General features: G+C 38.0%; 1 long non-coding RNA gene across 5 annotated transcripts in view; it reads left to right on the top strand.

Moving 5' to 3' along the window:
* The window catches only part of LOC149792179 (uncharacterized), a 33169-nt gene extending 14022 nt beyond the window's left edge, over nucleotides 1–19147 (top strand). For 2 of the 5 annotated variants that reach the window (XR_016423504.1, XR_016423500.1), the window contains 6 exons: nucleotides 16015–16140; nucleotides 16486–16575; nucleotides 17428–17624; nucleotides 18125–18282; nucleotides 18478–18584; nucleotides 19037–19147. This is a non-coding gene — a long non-coding RNA (uncharacterized LOC149792179). Of the gene's footprint in view, nucleotides 1–16014; nucleotides 16141–16458; nucleotides 16576–16879; nucleotides 17625–18124; nucleotides 18283–18477; nucleotides 18585–19036 lie in introns of those variants that run through there. The other 3 variants (XR_016423501.1, XR_016423502.1, XR_016423503.1) reach the window with 3 other exon arrangements.
* Nucleotides 19148–19388: the final 241 nt, after the last annotated feature.

Here is a 19388-nt window from a genome sequence, read left to right on the forward strand (position 1 = left end):
AGAAAATATGACTTTACTGTAATATCTAAAATGTAAAATCTGCAAACAGAATACTCGCTTGACTTTACACTTCAACTATATCATAATATTTATTTGAAATGAATTTATACAAATGGCATTAAATTGGGTTTCAGGCTGGTAATGACAATGGTCACACTGACTTAGACCCAGGGTGGGCAACCTTGTCACCAATTGCCACAAGTGGCAAATTGGCCATGTAAGTTTGGCTCAGTTGTGGCATCGTATGATGTTTTTCACTTCTCATTCGCCACACCTGTGGCTACATTGAAAAATAGTTTGCCCACCTCAGACTTAGACAACTAGTAAATTATGAAAGAAAAATGTCATTAAATTATGCTTTTCTGGATTGCTAGATTAATAAATTATTGTTGACTTGAAGTTAGAATATTATGTCAGTGAAGATAACACTCACATTGACTTTGACATTTTGAGCTTTTTGTGAAGACATTGGAATTATGTGTGTGAAGTGCTAGATTAAGTGTGTGTGTGTGATTTGGATTTGTTACATTACAAAAAAATGTAATGTAATTTAAAAAATTATTAGTTTAAAAAAACCTCAATCATATCATGGATTAAGTAATGATTAAATTGTATTGCAAAGATCAAATCAGCAAGGATAACACTCACAATGACTTGGGTATTCTATATCCCTAAGAACATTTTTGGACCTATACTGTATAAGAAATTGAATCATGTATTGCAGCATAAGAAAAATTTCTCAGGCATGGAATTAGAGTCTTAAATACAGAAAATCAGTACATACACGTGTTGGTATGTGAAGATAACACTCACTTGACAATATAGCCAAGTTCTTATAACAAATGATATAACTATATGTAGTTTGCTTGTAAAATAAGTTAGGAATGAATATTAATTATATAATTTAGAATAGAGAAAAGCACATTAAATTCCATCAATAAATATTTTGTGCTTAAATAAAATCTTAAACAAAAATGTACAAGTCCAAAATATTTTGTTTTAGTGCTATGTCTTACTACCCAAATAACGGCCATGTATATGTGTTCCAATGTCAATTGTCATCGGAATGAGTAGTCCAAGTTTCAGGAATAGCTCACACACTTGGCAGCCTATATTGACACTCTTCCACTAATTTATGTGTAATTAATATACTTACAGTGCTGTCTTTATCCTGGTGGAGTGAAAATATGACACTAGCAAATGGACACATTTTCATGTTCCATTGACATACATTTGAATTTGTTGCAATGCAATGGTAGTCGAGGTACGCCAAAGTTTGTTTAAGTAGGTTCATGTGGGGAATATGTTTCTTGAATGAAACAAAACATTGCTTACAGTTCCAATAGGCAAAACATATTTTTATTTGTTTCCTTAAAGAATAATGTTTCAGCTTAACCCGATTTTGGCATTCCTGACTTTCATCGCTTTCCAGCCAACTGAAATGTGGGCCAACAAAACTTGAAAACAGGTCCGGTTCTTTTGTGAAAATTTGAATTTATTAGAGAAAAGACATCAGGATAAGTGAAGTCTGACAAAAACATTATAACTTTACTTTGTAGAAATGCATTGTTATTGGTTACCAGTTGTGTGTGATATTTCAGAAAATTTGACTTTCATTACACTGTTAGTCGACATCAAAACGCTCCACACAGCACCCTTCGTTAGGCAGTAAGACCCATCAGCCCCCCAACAAATATATTGGGTGATGTGTCTTATGTTATCGGACTAGTCCAAAATATTGCTTAAAGTTTCTAAACTATATACAGAACAGTAAGAAACAACTTAAAGAAAATAAATAACTTTTAAAAAAGCTCATAGTAATTGCAATATTAGTTAGAAAGCTGCTGAGCTGTCTTCATACATGCAGCCCACAACACCTTATATACTTATGACATATTGCATAAAAACCCCAGCTTGTTAGAACCTTTAAACAAACATAGGACTTAGTATCGCAAAAGTACATTTAGTAAATCTGCACAATAATTATATTTAAAAAATTACCAACTTAATAGTTTACACATTAGTACCTAATGATTTTATAGCCAAGAAGAAAAAAAGTTGATTTCTAGTGGTACATGCCATGTTTACTGCTGCTGCTCATAGCAAGAGTTCGAAACCTGTGTTAAGCTATGCACTTTTACAGTATGATCGAGATACACCACATGACAAGATTAGTCAGAATGTGTTTGTATCAAGTGAAATAAAACAGAGAAAATCAAAACTTAAACACAGTGACATACAGAAACTTAATATTGGTATAAACACATTGAGAGTAGTGAAGTGGGACGATATAGCGTCAATGGGACTTACCATTAAAAACCACCCTGGGACGATATAGCGTCAATGGGAAATTTAACATTGTGGAAACCCCTGGGATGATATAGCATCAAGGGGAATTTAACATGGGAATATGGGACTGTTTAGCGTCAAGGGGAATTGAACAGGGTGGGACTGTATAGCGTCAAGGGGAATTTAACATGGGCAAAAAAAAAAAAAAATCTTGGGCCTGTTGAGCATCAAGGGGAAATGGAGCAGGGTCGGGACCCTATTTTAATAAGGTCCCGACCTGATGGGTCTATGGAAATGGAACAGGCGAAAATTGAAACAGGGAGGGGTCTCTATTTTTTATTTTTTTTAAAACAAAAAAAAAAAAATAAAAAAAGGGTAGGCAGTGAAAGTCAAGATCTTTTCGAGACCTATGAGTGGCCCTGAAAAGGGCCTTTGGGTTTATGTTAATATGCCCTTAACATAAAGGGCATCTGTGACTTCTTCTTGTCCTTAGGCTTCGCCTGACTGCAGGACCATAGACTAAAACTCTTTTGAGACATCCTTGCCTCTCCACATAGATCCTACGTATCCATAGGCTGGTATCTGTCCTATGGACAACTGTCCACTTGGATCGGACGTACATCGGTATGTCTGTCCTGAACATCATCGAAGACACAAGCGTAGAAGATTGAACGTTGGTCCACATGTTGAGGCGCCGAGAACAGGTGAAGGAATGTAGTGAACTACACTTATTTATAGGGAGAGGAAGGATTGAAACGGAGTTCACTGACCAATCCAAACACGCGTTACAAAATTCAGTCAGCCCACATCCAATCCGAAGAGAGCAGTCTGTGACGTCATGTGGTCTATATAGATTTGCTAGCACCTGTGTGCAGTCAATTCATGCGACAGTTTTTCAACATGACGGAAACTCAGAAAACGATAAATTGGGGTGCACCAGCTGTGGAGACTACCCAAGGGAAACCGGACTTACTTTCAGAAGAGGTGAATTGGGATTTTGTGGATTTTCTTACCTCGCAAGAATTTGTTCCGGAACCTTCGTCACCTTCTCCTTCATTACCACACGTGGAGAAATTTAGACAGAGACAGAAAGAAGAATTGGAGAAATTTATACAACAGCAAAAGGAAGCGGAACAAGCTTTTCTCCTACAGCAACAGCAGCAAAAAGAAGAGGTAAGAAAAAAAACAAGAAGAAGAAGAAGCAGCAGCAAAGAAACAAGGGTGTGAAAATCAAATGGTCACGGTACTGTTAGACATTTTAGCGGAGTTAAGAAGTCTGAAACAAATGTTATCAGATTTCTTTATTACGACCAAAGAGAATACGACCTTCCCGAGCTAAACACTCCAACCCTGTGACTAAGCCTCCCGTGCCACCCTTAGTGATTTCAACCAAATCATCATCATCAACACTACGCAGTCCAGAAGTAGGCCTTGGCCGTGGCAAAGGCTTAAGGCAGTTAAAGTTGATTGCTTAAACTCACCCCTACACCAAAAAAGGCCCTTTTCAGGGCCACCCACGTCTGTCGAAAAGAGATAGACTTTCAATTGCCAACATCCATTCAAGCTATAAAAAAAAAACATTTTACCTCTGTAGTACGTGTGTATGAGTGTGTGAGTGTAGGTTCTTATTTTAAAATCAAAACCCAAAGACACTTACCTTTTAATACCTAATTTATTCTTTTATAAATATTTACAATCCAATTCACAATTCACAACAGAGCACTTTAAAAAGTTCATAAACTTCTTCTGTCTCATTGTTCACTCTCTGAGTTTTTTGAATTTCTTCACCACCACAGTCTTTTCCTCCTATTCCTCCTCACTTTCTTCTCTTCTTCTTTTCTTCTCCTGTTTCTTTTTCTTCACCTGTTTTCTTCCTCTTCTTCCTCTGAAGAATCCCTCTCTTCTTCTGACTCCTTGTTTCTTTTTTGGGCAATCTGGAGACCAGTGTCCTTTTTCTTGACAATAATAACAGGTATCTTGACTTTTGTCTTTTCTAGCCCCTTTTTTTCTTTTTTGACGGTCTGGACACTCTGAAGACCAATGCCCTTTCTTCTGACAGATATAGCAAGTATCTTGACTTTTATCTTGAAAGGAAGGAGAGTAGTCCCTCGGCTGGTCTGAAGAGAATTTTTGGATGACCCCTCGCAAAGCTCTGATGAAACGTTCGATCTGGGTAGTCTCTTCCATCGTTGTGCTCGGTTTGAGAGTGAAATGAATAGTGAAAGGACAAGACACATACCCTTTTATATACGCTGGTCTGCTATGACCATAAATTAGTCCATGGTGTTTAAACTTTAGTCATTTGACTTTTTGCTATCAAGATGAAACGATCCAATTCATTTGAGAAGAAGGAAGAAGAAAGTAAGAGGCAGAAACGTGCTTTATCGCCTCGTACCAGGGCTGAAGTCTTGGCACAAATTCATGCCAGTGATTTTGAAGAGGACATGAGTGAACCAGAATCCAAACCCTCTAAACAAAGTTCACCACCCTTAGTCAACCGTGAAAAGTACTATTCCATTCAAGAGACGGAAGAGCATCCCTCTAGAAAATTTAGAACTACAGCTTACAAATACACGGTGAAGTTTAAAGATTTCAAGTCCGAAGTACTGTTAGAGAAAGCAGAAGGGTTCATCACCGAGATGTGGATTGAAATGCTCAGCATGTTTGGCCTCTCCACCCTGTCTGAGCGAAGGACAAGAACGAGTGCATTGTTCAACTGGTCTGCGCACGTTTGTCAGCCCTGCCTGTTACCAACAACATTTGAAGATGCAAGGTTCACAGAAGAAATGTGCTTGTCAGCTGCTGAGATTGTGTCCTACCTGTGGACAAGGCATACTTACCAATAATGCCAAGGCACACCTGTGTCGAGGAAAGAAAAAATGTCACATTTGCTGCCACATCGTGGACTTGGAACACGAATGCTATGTGCAAAAATACCAACCCCAACCAGAGAAAGAGATCGGTCACAAGAAGAAAGGCAATTTCATCTTTTTCGATTTTGAATGCATGCAAGAGAAAGGTATTCACATTCCTAATTTCTGCGTGGCTCATCGAGCGTGCGAGAAGTGCATTCAAGAACCTATTTTCAGTCATTGCCTTCACTGCAGCAAGATTTCTGGAGGACGTGAAAAAATCTTTCGAGGACCGAACACGCTAGCTGATTTCGCTCGATGGGTCTTACACCCCATCGACAAGACGTGGATCCAAGAGGACATCGAACGTTACGGAGATTGTCATCGTCATGCCACAGTGATGGCTCACAATTTCTCCGGATACGATGGACAGTTTCTTCACAGATACTATACAGAACATGGCACCGAACGTCCTAAAGTCACTTTGAATGGAGCCAAAATCATTTTCATGCAAGTGGGACAAGTACAGTTTAAAGATTCGATGAGTTACTTAGCCATGTCTTTGAGTCGAATGCCTAAAACGTTTGGAATGACAGAAATGGCTAAAGGGTGCTTTCCACACTTTTTCAATACGGAAGCCAATCAACACACCGTTCTACCCCATTTGCCTGAGGCTCACTATTACGACCCTGACAACATGCGTACCGAACAACGAGAAGCTTTCTACGCTTGGTACCAGGCTCACGCCTCTGACCCTTTCGACTTTCAGGAAGAAATGCTAAAGTATTGTCGTTCCGACGTGGACATTTTACGGCGTTGCTGTGGAAAATTTCGAGAACTGTTCATGGAACACGGAGGGGTCGATCCTTTCAAAGAAGCTTGCACCATTGCCAAAGCATGTTCCTTAGTGTACCGGCAATGATTCATGCCTGAAAACACCGTGGCTGTCATCAGTCCTCAAATGACCAACTATGTCAAACGTCAATACTCGGTCAAAGCCCTACGCTGGTTACATTACTTGTGCGACAAGGAAGACAAATGGATTCAGCATGCCCGCAACGGAGGGGGTGAAAAGACCATCAGAATGCATTCGGTCGATGGTTGGGACTTAGAAAACCCCAAGATTGTGTACGACTTTAAAGGTTGCTTATTTCACGGATGCCCCGTCTGTTACCCTGACCGTGGCACTAAAAATCAGTTTTTACAATGAACCATGGAAGACTTGTACCAGGCCACATGTCAGCAACGCCTAAAGCTAGAACAGGAAGGATACTAAGTGGTGGAAATGTGGGAACACGAGTACCATCACCGTTTGAAAACCGATCCCGAGTTTAAACACCTCGTGGAAAGTTACCAGTTCATGGACCCCCTGAACACGAGGGATAGTTTGTACGGAGGAAGGACCAATGCCACCAGTTTGCTGTACCAAGCCGACGAAGAGAAAGGAGAAGAAATCAAATACTTGGACGTGTGTTCACTGTATCCCTACGTGTGCAAATATTGTCGCTTTCCTGCAGGGCACCCACAATTGTTGACGGAACACATCGATTTGAAAAACATTCGACAATATGAAGGCTTGATCAAATGTAAAGTTTTGGCTCCCACTGACTTGTACCATCCCGTTCTACCTCACCATTGTCAAGACAAACTGATGTTTCCTTTGTGCCGTACTTGTGCTGAAACGTGCAACCAAGACCAGCCTTGTCAGCACACCCAGGAAGAACGGGCCTTGACGGGGACGTGGGTCAGCGTAGAATTGTTCAAAGCTCTGGACATGGGATACCAACTGTTAGAAGTGTATGAAATTTGTCACTTTCCCAAGACAGAACAATACAACAAGGGTGACCCCACTCAGAAAGGCATTTTGGCAGACTACGTGGATGCCTTTTTGAAACTAAAGCAAGAAGCCAGTGGTTATCCGTCCTGGTATCACACTCCCGAAGACCAAAAGACATTCAAAGAGAAATACTGGGCACAAGAAGGCATTACTTTAGATCACATCGAGAAAAACAAAGGCAGGCGATCGTTTGCCAAAGTGATGTTAAATTGCTTGTGGGGTAAAATGGCACAACGACCGTGTTTACCCAAGACAGAATATTTGACAGAACCTTCCTGCTACTTCCAGATGATTCACAACAAAACTAAATTCATCAAACACGTGGACGTCGTTCGCGAAGATTTGATCTTAGTCAATTACGAAGAAGATCTGGACTTTGTAGAAGCCGATCGTTTTGGAAATGTCATCATTGCAGCTTACGTGACAGCTCATGCTCGCTTAAAACTGTACGAAGCTTTAGAACTGTTAGGGGAACGCGTCCTGTACTTTGACACGGATAGTTGCATCTACATCGATCACCCGAGTCAACAGCACCTTAACATCGAAGGAGACCGTTTAGGAGCCTGGACAGACGAGCATTTTGACGACAAGATTCTAAGTTTCGCCAGTGGCGGTCTTAAAAATTACGGCTACGAATACCGGGACAAACAAGGAGAAGTGCACACGAAGTGTAAAGTGAAAGGATTGACTCTGAATTATCGTACCAGTCGAGTGGTGAACTTTGGCGTATTGAAAGAAGCTTTGCAGTCTAGAGAAGATGAACACTTTAAAGTGACCACCTATCAACCGAACAAGATTGTACGTTTACCCACTCACCACATCGTCAGTCGACCCTTGGAAAAAGTCTGTCAAATCGTGTATCAGAAGCGAGTGCGGCTTCCCAATCACTTTATATTGCCATATGGACATGTCGGTATAAAACATTGGTTGTAAGTGGATAGCCACTCACCAGAAGCATGACTACGCCACAGCAAGAATCAAGTGAGAAACCTGATGAGAACTCCAAGTTCAAACCCTACCATTTTCCAGTCTTCTTACCTGACTATTGTGATTGTGCCCGTCGATTGGACACATTTCAGAAATAGTTTACGGATAGGGAAGGATTACCTTCTTCGCATGTTTTAGCTAGAACAGGATTTGTCTACTTGGGACCTGAGTCAGGATTGGGATACGAAGTACAGTGTTTCGCTTGTGGACTGAAGTTACGAATGGATCTATGTATCTATAAAGGTTCAGCTATTCTGGAACACACTCGATGGTCTTTGCACTGCCCTTACCTTTCTATGGCCTTTCCACCCATTACACTACGGTACAATTATGACGGTACCTTAGAGACAGTACCTTCAAAAACTAGATATAAAAAAGGAACGATGTACAAGCTTGAGACTGCATTGTGACTAGTATAAAAAGGGGCTATGGTCAAGATCGATAGTTCATTGTGACTACCAAGACCAAGCGAACAAGATGAATCCTTTCAGAGAAACACAAAACAAGTTCAGAAAGGCACAATTCAAGTTTGGGGCTTCTGAAGTGGAATGTGATTGTGAGCCTTGCGATGGGAACGATGCTGTACGCTGTGACCTTAGCGATGCCGTAAAGCATCATGAGAACTTTGTTCTCACTACCCCTCTCATGGAAAGTGATGCTGTGCGTGTCAAACCTGAGGGATGTGAAAGCGATGCTGCTCGTCCTCTTGGACACTTTACTGGGTTTCATTTTAAATGTGGATGTTCACCTTCACGTCTACCCCCCTACGGATGTCATCCAGACTTGAGCAAACTCCTGTCCATGTCACCCAGCCCTCATCGAGACGAACCTGTGAAAGACGAATATTCGTTCCCTGTGTGTTTGTCGGAATACTGCGACTTTGAAAATCGTCTTCAATCATTCAAAGGAAAATGGCCTAAGTATCTGGGAGGACCGATCCCCAAAGAATTAGCCAGAGCCAGATTTTTCTACTTGCACGAAGGGGATAAAGTCAAGTGCTTCAGTTGCGGTGTGTCACTTCACCACTGGGAACCACAAGATTCGGCCTATCTAGAACATGCTCGTTGGTCACCGAATTGTCATTACTTACCCTTAGTGGGACCGAGACATTGAAGTAACTTACCATGTCGTTAAAGAAGAAACCAGATTGGTTAGGAGTCAAATGTTGGACATCATCGAGACCAGTATTTAAACTTCATTTCAAAAACGATATTGAATCATTACCTAAAGAACTGCAAGAGAAGATTTACAAGGAAGTTTGGCAGGGGCTTGCCAGAGTGAAATCTCAATGGATAACTGTAGAACTTTTATTCCGAGAAATTCACAAGAGATAAGTGAAAAAAGTCAACCAGTGTGTTAGATTTCTCTGGGTCAAGGGTGCATTCATACTATTATATCGCTTTAGACCGTTTACATCAAAAGAGTTCAATGAGATTCTTGAACGTTACCCTGAATGGCAGTGGTCTGAAATTACTCACTATGTGGATTACTTTTGCTCTAGGAGAAGATTGTGAATTGTACGTTTTAAGTGATGATCTTGGTAATATAAGATTTTAGTCTTAGGGGGATGTTTTCCTTCACGTCTGCGCTTTAACTATAAGAACCTACAGTATTCGTCATTCAGACCGTGTGATCGACGAGAGAATCTAATCCGAAACCGGCTAAGCAATGAAATTATCTAAATTACACTAATAAATACTTACATAAAATATATATATATCAAATTTGGACCAATGGCGAAGACAAGGATTCGGTCTCCCCGAACTCTCCATTTATGAGAGGCGAGTGTGATCGACGAGGGAATCTAATCCGAATCTAGCCAAAAGTATTACAAAATAAATACACTCACAAAACAAGTACCAAATTCTGAACAATAGAAAAACTCATTTTATCAAAACTAGCTCACTGACTGATAAAACTCTACAAACAAATATCATTAAATTAAAAAACACCTAGTTCAAATACCAGGAAGAAATATACAGGGGGTGGGTGGTGTGAAAAACAAAACAAACCTTCTCCACTTCTCCTAACTTAATACTCACCTAACACCCTAACTAACAGCTCCAAAAGTCTATCTTCTACATAGGTGACAGCTAAGACAAAAACTAGGTATAACCATATAGTCCCAAAATAGAACGTATAAGGTGGTCGCAAGAATAGACCATCAGTGATCCCCCGTATTAAGACCCAAAACTTACACATATAAGGTAGTCAAAAAAACCCAACGACTATCGGGCCCGGCGGCACAATGCTGCAAATATAACAAATATATAGAATACCACCCCAAAAATTACTTGTATAAGGTAGTCAAAAAAAAACAGTGACTATAGGGCCAGCAGCACAAGGCTGCAACCAAAATTTACAACTAGATAATTAGGACCCAAAAACAATTACTCAGTAAGATGGAAAAAACACCAACTCCATCCAGGGCCAGCAGCACAAGGCTGCAAAACCAATCGACAAATACTGTCACCTAAAAGCTGACATCGACCTCAATAGACTCTATCTCTCTTAAAAACAGCACAGAGTTTTTATGATTCAAAATTCCAAAGACGGAAATTTAGAACAAAAATACCCTGGATCGGAAAAACCCTGCTAACCTGTGGCAAGACAACTCCGCCCGAGCCTGACCACTTTCGCCCTTTGCGACGGACAGACATCAAAACACATACGTGCAGTGCACGCATCATAAATTAAAAATACGGACTAGATCGGGTCCAATCCCACTAGTCGCTAATCAATGCAAATGAATGACAGAGTGTGTGCTGGGTCCAATCCCACTCAAACAAAACATAGGCCTTACAATCAGATCGATGTGTACACAAAAGTACCTTGACCTGACGGCCCAATCAATTAGTGTTCTGTGAACACAGATATGCCTGGAGGAAGTGGCTCCATTCCTTCCTCCAAGGAGTAATCAGTTAGGTGCCTGTGGCATCATAAACCAGTGGTACATGCTCAATGCGAAGCGCACGCCACTATAATTCAACTCAACAACAACAACAATCGTTCAGACCATTCCACGGAATAAACAAAGAAGATGGAGGTGACAAAATTATTCAATCTATTAAGAGATATCTATTTTTGGATAATGGATGTTGAATATGTTGTAGGAAGAATAGAAAAGGAATGGAGTGATGGAAATAGGCAAGACTTGTTAACTATTCAAGTCAAAGGACTAAAGGTGGCCGGAGATCTCATCGCAGGGATGATAGAAGAAGAAGTCAACAAGTCAAGCGGATTTACTGACCCAACTTATGTCAGAGTGGGAAGTTTGAAGGAAGCACTGGACCATGTCATCCAAGTCGGGTGCTTCCTGGAAAAAGTATTGTATTGGATGGAGTGGTGATACGTAAAATGGGGGTTCGACCAGTTGACAAAAACGGAAGAAGTAATGAGGAAAGTGCTGACGGAAGAGGTAAAGAACATCAAAGAAAAGTGGTCTAAGTAAAGAAAAGAAGAAGAAAATAGAAAGAGAAAAAAAAGCTTTGAGAAACTCAACAATAACTGGATAAGAATACAGGAGAAATTCCGAGTGATAGGTCATCCTGACTGGATGCCTGAGTCAGAAATAAAGAAGAAGATGACAGGAATATTGGTAAAAGTTAGAAGATGGTTGAAGAAGTGGAAGAGTTAGAAGAAGAAGAAACCCAAAGGCCCTTTTCAGGGCCACTCATAGGTCTCGAAAAGATCTTGACTTTCATTGCCTACCCTTTTTTTTTTCTTTTTTTTTTTTGTTTTAAAAAAAATAAAAAATAGAGACCCCTCCCTGTTTCAATATTCGCCTGTTCCATTTCCATAGACCCATCAGGTCGGGACCTTATTAAAATAGGGTCCTGACCCTGTTCCATTTCCCCTTGATGCTCAACAGGCCCAAGATTTTTTTTTTTTTTTTTGCCCATGTTAAATTCCCCTTGACGCTGTACAGTCCCACCCTGTTCAATTCCCCTTGACGCTAAACAGTCCCATATTCCCATGTTAAATTCCCCTTGACGCTATATCGTCCCAAGGGTTTCCATAATGTTAAATTTCCCATTGACGCTATATCGTCCCAGGGTGGTTTTTAATGGTAAGTCCCATTGACGCTATATCATCCCACTTCACTACTATTGAGTATATATTTATAAATCTGAAATGGTTAATTAAAAATAGTTATTAGTCAAATTAACAAGGATGCCAGTTACTAGCTTTGATACTCTGTTTTTGTTAACTGAAAACATGTAGACTCAAGCCACATCTATAATGATAATTTCTGGCACTTTCAAGGCTGATATAGCCCTTTCATTAAAACCTGCAAACATTTTTGACAATTTTATCTGCACACATTGCTGTACATTTTATACACATCTGACTTGCCAGTATTTCTCCCAGCCATTGAGCTACCATTGGCAGAAGAGATCTTTTTGCGAAAAATATTTCCAAATCAAATCTTGTTTGGTTACTTGTAAATCGACATGGAATAGCACAACCCTAGCACAAATATTACTATCCCTACTTCGTGGAGACATTGAGGCTATGACATTGTAGCTACTCAACCTTCTGTCCTATGACCATTTTGAATTTTGCGCTAGATATGGCTGTTACCAAATACCGGTGTCTAAACAGTACATAGGTGCTTTCTGGAAAGATTTGCATGCAGTAAGATTGCACATCGGATCCACAATATTTCCATCAATATCAACACAGATTGGAGGGGGGCCTTTGAAATTGTTTCTACATATTTAAACAGGTTTTCAATGAATTGTTGCTTTTTGTTTTTATTAGCAGGTATTTATACATTTATAAAATGAGTGTCCTGTATCACAATATGTATCAATCTTCCTGCAAAAAAGTTTCCCTTGTTGTTTTGCTCCCAAGTTACTCCCATTTTAGTCTTGATAAAAGTAGCTACCCCTCCCCTTACATCTCCTTATAATCATTCACAATTATAACCCCATTTAATTTTTCCTCATATGAAGTTATTAGTTCTTTAGTCAACTTATTATGTGTTTCTTGTATGAAAATCATATCATAATTTGTCTTGTTGTTTAGTTTAATTATTTTTTCCCTATTTATTCAGTTTAAATTTGCTGAGGCTATATGGAAGTTTTTTATATCCATTTTCGCCTCTCCACCAGGTTGTCGCATTTTTGGTTATACATTAAGTATTATTAGTTTTAATTTAGAATTGAAATATCACCTAGGGGATCAAATAGTAATTTATTAGTCAACATGTAGACCCACTCCATGACCTTCTTGAATCTGTAACCCAGAAATTCCGATTAACTATGCATCTTTTAGAATCATACAATACATTATATAAAATATGGTAATGTATACCTTAAAACAATACTGCATTTTAATCCAAGTTTCCAATTTTGCAAGAAGTTGTCCCGCACATGCAAAATCATCTGCTACCCAATATGTAAACTTGTCGCCAGAACATAAATTCTCAAAAAATTCCCCAGCGTATAGTCTGTTTCTAAATTCTTTAGTAATTTTCCCCCATCAACAAGACGCAAACACATTGCATCCTATTTCATTGTTGTTTCTCTTCCACATAATAGCTTATTTTTTATAAAATGTTAAACTTTACTAATCTTTTTTCAAGATCACTTTAGTTTGCAAAAATATATCTTGTCATTTATTGGCATTCTACATTGAATTTTGTAAACTAGCTATAAACCTGACCTAATTACTCAACTTAACTGCTGACAGAAACAGTCTACAGTAAATGTATTTCATTTATATAGCTCGATGGATAAACATTACATCTTTTAAAGCTGTGCACAGAATAGGCCGACATATCACGAGTCAGGAAAACATGGGGGTGGTATCCCCTGTGTCCAAAATTAATATCATTTTGAATAGAATATTCTAGTGACAATTGCCTCTTTTCAAATGGTAAGCATTGCTTTTTTTATTTTCGTCAATCTGTCAAATTTGGTATGCATTTTGCTTTAATATTTGAGATGGAAACCTTAGGTGCATAGAAATGTCAGACAGCATTGTACATCATGGATGGTGTCCAACATACTTTTATGATCATAAAACAAAATCCCATTGTTTTAGTTATGGCCACTGATTTAAAAAATATTCATCCAAGCTAAATATAATAATAATAATAATGAGGACTTTGTATAGCGCCTAATCTTTAGAAGCTCTAAGCGCTTTGCAACATTAGACAACATAAAAACATACACAATGATATGATTACAAAAACAAACACCATGAAATTAGAAAACATAAAAAACATGCTGAGAATATTTAAGGTAGTTAACATTATTAAGTCATTAAGTTTGTTTTTGCAGTCAGAATAAGTAGTTTTGAGAGCACTCTTGAATGGGATCACTGCGTCTTTGTGTCTAAGTTCAGTGGGCAATTCATTCCATGTTGCTGGGCCCTGGTATGCAAAAGAATGCTGTCCATGTGACTCTGTTTTCATAGTGAGAATAATGATTATATGATTGTCGGAAGAGGAGTGTAAGTATCTTTCTTGTGTGTACACATAGGTGAGGTCGGATAGATATGTTGGACTAGAGTCTGTCAGTGAAACGTAGCACAGAGAACTAATGTTGTGTTTGATTCTGGATCGAATGGATAGCCAGTGTTGGGTACAGAGCAGCGGGGAGGTGTGCTCTGATTGTGGTACTCTAAGTATGATCCAAGCAGCTATGTTTTGAACTTTTTGAAGTCTCTGCAGTAGATATCAAGATGAACCAGACAGAATTGAGTTACCATAGTCCAGTCTTGAAAGTAGTAATGAACACACAAGTGTTTTAGTGGCATCAACTGAAAGATATCTGAGAATGGAGCTGATGCGTCTCAGCTCAAGATATGCAGCCTTGCATATGTTCATGACATGTTGGTGCAATGTGAGAGTACTGTCCAGAGTAACACCTAGGTTTTGTACTGATTGTGTGAATTTAATGTTGGTGTTGCTGATATTTATTGTGTGAGGTAAAGGACGTGAATGAGAAAGTCTTTGTGTTGTAATCAGAATGGCCTCAGTTTTATCATCATTCATCTGCAGCTTGTTACAAGTCATCCATGATTTCACATCAGAAATGCACATCTCTACACCTTGGATGGTAGCATCAACTTCAGTTGGGTGGCTAGATTTGTATACTTGGGTGTCATCAGTGTACAACTGGTGAGACACTGGATGATGATCTATGACACTTGAGAGCAGCTGAGTGTATAGAGTGTAGAGAACAGGTCCAAGAACAGACCCCTGTGCAACACCACAACATAGATCAACTGGGCTGGAGTGTAATCTATTTGCAGACACAATTTGTGTCCTGTGGCAAGGGCGATATGCAGATTGTACATTGCTAAAAAGACTGTTTGAATTCAGACAAGATGCAAGCTGGGATTGAACAACCTTTTGTAAGATTTTTTATATGAATTGGAGATTAGAAACCGGGCAGTAGTTCTTTAAATCCTTATGGTGTAGTGTTAGTTTCTTCAGCAGAGGTTTTACAATGGGAGTTTTGAAAAATGATGGAAATTATGCTGATGAGAGAGAGGTATTAATAACATCAGTTAGTGAAGGCAATACTGGATCTAAGCACTCAAGCAGCAGTAATGTTGGAATTGGATCAAGTTCACATGACTTTGGTGCACTCTAGGATGATTACTTAAAAATGCATTTATTGGTGGTGAGAGACTAAATACATGACTTGATACTTGTGTTTAGCATTAATTGGAAAGCTGAAGATTAGTAATCTTTTGACATACATATCTTAATTGTACCATTTAATTTACAAAATTCAATGTAATTTGCATTGGTAAAATGTGTAGCACAAGAAAAGTCATTATGAATCAGAGATAAATCATATCTTTGTTTTGTCTGGAGCTTGACTAATTTATTGCACATTTCTGTACACTATTTTGTCTTTAATCCAGGATTGTTCACTGCATTCGGATGCATTTCATGGTGAAAATTCACCAGCTGGATTTAAAAGTGGTGAATATTGCTAGCGATTGTTCTGCAAACCCTGTATGTCACAAGGAGTCAATGTATTCAAGGACTCATACAGTATTTACAAGTTCTCATTGACATTTCAGATGAAAATGAAGAACTGAAAAAAGATGAAAATCTCAAGTGGAAACCTTTCTGGTCAGCCATCTCATCCAAAACCTCCTGAAATGGAGAGTATTTTGCAGACTCCAAGATTTCCTCTTATCCTGCTGGTATGTTCTATTTAGTTTATCTGGTCTCTTTTTATTTTTTATCAATTGCTTTTATACCATGCCACAATTGGAAATTCTTTATCAAAAGTATGTATAAATTTCATCATTTTTCTGTCTGTTTAATAAGATGTGTTTAAGAGTACTTACTTACTCATGATGCTGTATATATGAGATTAGATGTTTTGTTAAAAAAGAATGCATTTTGTGATATATTGTATCACTGCTTTATATACAGTGGTCATTGCAACCAGTATGCATTTTGTTTACATGCCAAAAAATCCAGTCTGATTTCTTTGTTTCTTTTTTACTGCAATTAAGGAGTAGTGATAATCTTTATACTCTTAGCTGCATCCAGAAGGACAACACCATCACCATCCCCATCCACTCTGGAGTGGAGAATATAAAGATTTCTCTCTGCCAGTTCCTCTGCAAGTAGTAAGTATTGAGGATGGAAAAAAAATGTACATTATAGAATAATGAAACAAATACTACAGGTGTTGACTTTTATATAATCTCTTATTTCATTTACAGCTCTCTAAATACGAGTAGGTCAATTATACACTGTATTTATGAATTTAATTCTCATCTAAGGTAGTATAACTGTTTTATGTTTGACAAAATGTTGGGTAATTTGTGGCCATACACTAAAAACACATTTTGTAGCATTTAAAAATGCTTATGTTCAATGCACGTAAAACTCATTGGTTTGTTGTCACTTCAGTTGATAATAGTCTTCTCATCTTGTAGACATTTTGAATGTTAGTGTTCAATGCTAAGGTCATATACATTGATTCAACATCAAAATTTGTTTGCAAAATGGAAGATTATGACATGAAAGCACAAGCTCTTGTAGCTTAGATACTGTTATTTCAGAACATTGTGAGATGTTAATTAATTAAATTATAGGTCATAAAACATACTGTTCAAGACTTATTTGTGCAAATAAACAATGAATTGTTTTTCATTGATGTGTCGACTGTTCATCATTCCATTGGTTTTTTTTATTTTTCTTTCTGATGTATACCATTGTCTTGTGTAAGTCAGACGCCTAAACCATCTACATTGAATGCAGACTTTACAGACACCAGCAGTGAAACAACATATCCAGGGAATAAAAAAATAAAGGATTATGGGAAAAGTTTTCATATAAACTGTACAAAAACCATGTATTTCATTCCATAAATATATTTCATTGTTAAACCCATGTTCACTGTACAGATCTTTTTAAGGAGTTTATAATAATGATCTTGATCTTTCAAAACTAATTTCATCACAAATCTGTTACAGATTTCCAGTTCAATGTACTTATGAAACTGGACACAAATATTGAGAATTTGTTGGAGCAGCTGGCCCTCCAAGTTCATACACAAGGCCCAGACACAGAATATAGAGAAGAAATTCTTGCAATGCCATGTGATTCAGTGGAGGAACTAGAGGGCCTTTGCCAGAGGTCGGAGGAGAATCCCAAACTCTCCAAGAAGATGGTAAATTGGGGCTTTATTTTCTATTTAAAAAAACTGTTATAACCTTTATTTGCTGTTGTGAACCTCAATATGCATTATGCAAGTTCTGCAGTGCCTGTATAATTATTTTTGGGGGTGGGGTGAACATGTAGTGGTCGGCTGTTTTGTCTTACGGATGTAGGCCAAAACATGTTTAGAGATGAACATGTAACAGGTATTTTACTACATATACACTATTACATATTATGTGGCTACTTTAATTCAATCCTTGAGTGAATGTCATTTATGAAGTTAATAGATTCACGGTGGTTAATTTGGTTTATAATTGCTATTAGTACATTGTGTTGCATAGTTAATGTTATCAAATTTTTTTCATGTCAGAGAAATTAAATTTGCTTGCAAAACCATGGCAAAAAATAACTATATACAAGCATATTTTGTCACATCGATCATGAAATACTACTACTAATAATAATATCAAAATCAAAAAATAGTAATATTATTATTATTATTATTTTCAGATATGCTACTTGAGCTCCCTTGGCAGGTTTACAATTGGGGATAGTGTCTGCAGGATGATGAAAAAGCTTAAAACAAAAAGACTGGCCAGAGTATAGTCCAAAGGGACGTAAAGGGAAAAAAGCATTTCAAGAGCTTGTGATATGTCAGGTTTTGATAAGTAAGTATGGCTTGATTTAAATTGTGTTTTTCATGTGACTTGCCAGAGATTTTTAAATGAATTGATAAAGTAACTTGAGACCACATTTCAAAGTACATGTTTTAAAAATATTCCATTGATTATTGCTGGCATTTAGAAAAATGCAATGCATCCTTTGTTGTGAAACTTTTTTAAAACATTGTATTACTCTTGCAGAAGCCTGCTTGAAAACTAATGGCAAAGCAAAGGCAAATGGAATGGAAGAGACCATATCAGAGACCCTCAAATATGCACCCAACCAACGCAGAATGATAAAAAACAAGGTAATCCAAATGACTCTTATTTCATCAATATTGGATTCAGTTTCGTCTTTTAAAGCATAGTATTTGCAAAGCGGATGCATTTCTAAACTGATAACAAAATCAGCTTATCCTATTGCCCAGGACTATCAAAGCTAGAGTCCAGCTAACTACAATATGCATATATCTTGTCTGATCGGACAAGTGCCTCCATTTGGAATTTTTATTCACATGAAATATTTGGATGAAATAAATTCATCTTTGTGCAAATTGATTGCACCATCCACTTGCCAGAAATGATAAGTAAGTGCAAAGTTATCTTGTATCATGGCTTAACGATAGTAAGGGAAGCACAAGTGCAGTGAAGAAAATTTCATACATTTTTATAATGCTGATTAACATGACTTCTGCATATGTAACTAGTGCTGAGATGATATGACTTTATTTAAGCATTACAATTTTGTTTTAATTTGCAGGTGCCTGAGCAGAAGAAGTAATAGATAAACTTTGCAGTGGAGTTGGAGACTGATTCTGATTCATAATCTTAATTAAATCTAGAAAATAAACATTAAAGTCATATTAAAATATCTGTTGTATTGTTTCCTTCTTTCATTTTTCTCTTAAAAAACAAATGTCTGAACCTTTAGTCTGTAAATTCAGTGGATTCCTTATCAGCCCATCTACTTTTACTTTACACCATGCTACTTTAAAAAAAAAATGAATTATCCCCATTGGGGTAGGTCCCCCCAACCCCCCACCCTACTTTGTCAACTTACCTGCCACATTTAAATCTAATGGAAGGCCCTGCTGTAAAGCCTGTTAGTAAAA

The sequence above is a fragment of the Sinohyriopsis cumingii genome, chromosome 9 (assembly GCF_028554795.1).
Source record: "Sinohyriopsis cumingii isolate HCF-2022 chromosome 9, ASM2855479v2, whole genome shotgun sequence".
Taxonomy (NCBI): Eukaryota; Metazoa; Mollusca; class Bivalvia; order Unionida; family Unionidae; genus Sinohyriopsis; species Sinohyriopsis cumingii.